Raw genomic sequence first — 4907 nt, forward strand, 5'->3', positions numbered from 1 at the left:
AACAGAAAGGAACTTTGCCCCTTGGCGGAGGGATCAGTAACCAGGTGGCATAGATTTAAGGTAAGGAGCATGAGGTTGACAGGGGATGTGATGAGCAACTTTTGCACACAGTGGGTGTTGGGAATGTGGAACGCACTGCCTGAAAGGGTGGTGGATGCAGAAACCCTCTTAGCATGTAATAAATATTTGGATGTGCAGTTGCGATTCCATGGCATACAAGGCCATGGGCATAGTGCTGGGAAATGGGATTGGAAGACTTAGGAAAGTGTTTGACCCGCGCATCCTTGAAAGGCCGAAGGACCTTTTTCTATGATCCACACCTCTGACTCTATCACTCTGTGACTGAGTAATGTTGCAACAATAACAAATTAAACAATCATCAGCGCTATGGATGTTGGGAGGACATTGCGGATTTCACTGTTGGCCTCAAATACCTGGCCGTTCCACCCCAGCCTCACCAACACCAGTTGACCTGGGTGCATGGTGCCCCTCAAGTGCCAGGGCCTCCTATTTGAAGCGGCTTAACATCAGCAGCTGGGCCTGGCCGCCTCCAGTCCTCGAGTGCTCAGACGCATTGTGAGCATTCTTTTCCTGAGAACCAGAGAAGACCATTCATTGCGGCAATTTGCACATGGACTCTGCACACGCACGCCGCACCCCAACCACAGTGGCCCATATTAGGCCTCTAGTGCCTCCTCTCCCCGCTACTGTTGATCACTCACACAAAGAGAGTATGCCTGCTCCCAAACCCCCACCAACGGCCACCTTGGACACATTCTGCGTGCATCACTTTAGGAAACACATGGTCTTTGCTCCCATAGCAAGGAGGCACCACTATGTGCAGTGTTGAGAGCAGCAGATGGTTCTTGGCCACGACACCTTGAGGCCAATCTTCCACCATCTCATTACCCTGAATAGGACATGTGCTGGTGTTCTGAGTATGCGCCTAGCTACATCTCCTGCAGGTTGCCCCCAATCTAGTCATGTGCGACTAAGAGCAACATATGGTGCAGGGGAGAACTCATCTCCTCATGAACCATTCAGGCTGATATAAGCATGGGCACTATCTGCTTGCCCACCCAGAGTATGAGAAATACCCAACATGATTCAATGCAGTCACGACAGTAAGACCTGCAGGAGGGGCCTCAAAGGCTAAGGCTACCTGCTGGGTTAAATGCCCAAGGCCAACATGATACTCACCCTTCCAGAGCGCAACAAATCATTGAAGCACTTATGACACTAGATCCAGGTGCGTCACACCACATTGCTGGGGCTCACCACCTCCTCCACCTCCTCCCAGGCACGTTTGGTCATGTGGAGGGGCCTCCTCCTTCCGTCCTGGGGGACCAACACCTCTCGCCTTGCTGCCACCTCCTTGAGGAGGGCAGCAAGGCAATCATCTGAGAAGTGAGGAGCACATTGGCCCCCCGCTGGCCTACCCTGCAGCCTGCCCTGCTCCTGTGGCAGGTCCTGCAGCCTGACCTGCTCCTCTGCCCTTCCCTCCAGAGTGTCCTGCTCAGCCCCTGTGTTGTGACCTGAAAGTGGCCATTGTGAGGAGCCTACCAAAGGCCAGGTCTTCCTTTAAACAGACTGCTGGGTCGCCATTGGACCTGGCGATCTGTGCATGCCTGCCGCAGCCAGCACACTCCCGCTATCCACGGGAGTGGGAAATGTGCTGGGCGGGCCTTAATTGGCCTGCCTGTGCAAAATAGCAGCGCGGACCTGATTGCAGGCGCTGATCAGGTCCACGCCCACCCGCAGCTGCTCCAGCTCTGCCCGCCCGACAGGGAGAAAGTTCTGCCCATGAGCAGGGACAAGTTTTTAATTCAGGTGTAAAATTTTTGTTTTATTTTTATTTGCTTCAGGAAACCTCCTCCCGCCCGTGGATGAGGTTTCCTAAAAATTGCAAAGGCCGCTTGGTGTTTTTGCCTGCCCGCCAACCATATTTAATTACTTTTTAATGGCCTTGATAGGCCTTTTAATTGTCGGCGGGTGCGCTGCTGACTCCGGTGAGCACCCACCGAATGAAATATCGCAGAGACTACATGATGATGTCGGGACAATCGCCTGACGTTATCGTGCATCACTTTATGCTCAGCTGGGTCGCCTGCTGAGCTCAATATTCTCTCCCTGGTGATTTGTCCACTTTTAAGGATGCTAAACTTTTTCAGGTTTCCTTTCTGACTATGTTTATCCCACCCAATATTTCACACCCTACTCCTTAACAACAATGGGCTAGGTTTTACATACCACCATCAGGCATATTTTCAGTTGGGGGGGAGGCACATAAAATAGGGCATATGCCCAGCCTACCATCTTTCCACCCACCTTGAGCTCACCCCCATAACACAATAGGTGGGCAGGCACTGAAATTGGCACTTGTCTGCCATATTTAACTAAATAATTAAGGGTTAAATGAGCTTGTTAACAAGTCAATTGACCTGATAAAAGCAACAAAAACAGAATTACCTGAAAAAACTCAGCAGGTCTGGCAGCATCGGCGGAGAAGAAAAGAGTTGACATTTCGAGTCCTCGTGACCCTTCAACAGAACTGATCTTTCTTTACAAGGAGAGGGAAATATGAGCTGGTTTAAGGTGGGGGAGGGGGGGAAGTGGAGGGGGGTGTTAGGATAGGAGCAGATCATCAAAAGATGTCACAGACAAAAGAACAAAAGAACACAGAGGTTTTGAAGTTGGTGATATTATCTAAACGAATGTGCTAATTAAGAATGGATGGTAGATCACTCAAGGTATAGCTCTAGTTGGGTGGGGGAGCATAAAAGATTTAAAATAATGGAAATAGGTGGGAAAAGAAAAATCTATATAAATTATTGGAAAAGAAAAAAAACAAAAGGGTGGGGAAGAAACAGAAAGGGAGCGGGGATGGAGGAGGGAGCTCAAGACCTAAAGTTGTTGAATTCAATATTCAGTCCGGAAGGCTGTAAAGTGCCAAGTCGGAAGATGAGGTGTTGTTCCTCCAGTTTGCGTTGGGCTTCACTGGAACAATGCAGCAGGCCAAGGACAGACATATGGGCAAGAGAGCAGGGTGGAGTGTTAAAATGGCAAGCGACAGGGAGGTTTGGGTCATTCTTGCGGACAGACCACAGGTGTTCTGCAAAGCGGTCGCCCAGTTTACGTTTGGTATCTCCAATGTAGAGGAGACCGCATTGGGAGCAACGAATACAGTAGACTAAGTTGGGGGAAATGCAAGTGAAATGCTGCTTCACTTGAAAGGAGTGTTTGGGCCCTTGGACGGTGAGGAGAGAGGAAGTGAAGGGCCAGGTGTTACATATTTTGCGTGGGCATGGGGAGGTGCCATAGGTGGGGTTGAGGAGTAGGGGGTGATGGAGGAGTGGACCAGGGTGTCACAGAAGGAACGATCCCTACGGAATGCCAACAGGGGGGGGTGAAGGGAAGATGTGTTTGGTGGTGGCATCATGCTGGAGTTGGCGGAAATGGCGGAGGATGATCCTTTGAATGCGGAGGCTGGTGGGGTGATAAGTGAGGACAAGGGGGACCCTATCATGTTTCTGGGAGGGAGGAGAAGGCATGAGGGCGGATGTGCGGGAGTTGGGCCGGACACGGTTGAGGGCAACGGTTAACAACTGTGGGTGGAAAACCTCGGTTAAGGAAGAAGGAAGACATGTCAGAGGAACTGTTTTTGAAGGTGGCATCATCGGAACAGATGCGACGGAGGCGAAGGAACTGAGAGAATGAGATGGAGTCCTTACAGGAAGTGGGGTGTGAGGAGCTGTAGTCGAGGTAGCTGTGGGAGTCGGTAGGCTTGTAATGGATATTGGTGGACAGTCTATCACCAGAGATTGAGACAGAGAGGTCAAGGAAGGGAAGGGAAGTGTCAGAGATGGACCATGTGAAAATGATGGAGGGGTGGAGATTGGAAGCAAAATTAATAAATTTTTTCAAGTCCCGACGAGAGCATGAAGCAGCACCGAAGTAATCATCGATGTACCGGAGAAAGAGTTGTGGAAGGGGGCCGGAGTAGGACTGGAACAAGGAATGTTCCACATACCCCATAAAGAGATAGGCATAGCTGGGGCCCATGCGGGCACCCATAGGTAATACACAGCCCTTGTCATACTCTGGTTTCTCTTCAGATCGTATAAATCTTTTGCCTTTTACTAAAGATTTCCATGAAGAGGAGCACTCATAGTACAGTTGATGTGGGCAGGTGGGTGAGAGTGGGAAAGCCATTTTTTTATTTTTAAAATGCCGGGAAGGAAGAGGGGGTACTATCTTCAGGGTTCACTCTCTGCATATCGAGGGACAGCTCCCCTAAGATAGTACCTCTCCTTTCTTCCTACCTGCCTGCTCTCCAAAAACTATCACCCCCACCCACCTGCACCAACACCCCACCTGCCCCCAAACTGGCCAACCACCCCCCCTACCCCGGTCCAATACCCTAGACTAACCTTACTCCTGGATCCATTGGGCCTTCTTCATGGGACTGCTTGCAGTCCTGGCAGCGCCCACTAATGAGCTCTTACTTCTGCCGGCACTGCTGGAGCTGCAACCAATTGAAATGGCCGGCAGTTCCCAAGGGCGGGACTTTTCCCCCAGTGAGGGGCGGAAATCCCACTCTCCAACAACTTAGCCCACCTGCAGTGGGTTATGGCTGCAACGGATAGGGCTGGCGTGCAACGAACCAGCTTCCAGCCGACTTTCCTTCCGGGGGAGGGGGGGTAAAATGCAGCCCCATGTCTGCATCTTAGCACTCTTAGTGAACACTCATTAAAAACCATGACTACATTTGCCACCTTCACACACAGTTTACCTTTTTTGGTCTCTATTAGGCCCCACTCTTTCCTTAGTTATTCCCTTGTTCTTTATATATTTATAAAATATCTGTGAGTTTTCCTTGATCTTAATTGCCAATATTTTTTCCATGT

At 50.3% G+C, this 4907-nt stretch overlaps 1 pseudogene; it reads left to right on the forward strand.

Moving 5' to 3' along the window:
* Positions 1 to 4095: 4095 nt before the first annotated feature.
* Positions 4096 to 4181, forward strand: LOC121287687 (annotated as a pseudogene).
* The last annotated feature ends 726 nt before the right edge of the window (positions 4182 to 4907 follow it).

This window comes from Carcharodon carcharias, chromosome 14, assembly GCF_017639515.1.
Source record: "Carcharodon carcharias isolate sCarCar2 chromosome 14, sCarCar2.pri, whole genome shotgun sequence".
NCBI lineage: Eukaryota > Metazoa > Chordata > Chondrichthyes > Lamniformes > Lamnidae > Carcharodon > Carcharodon carcharias.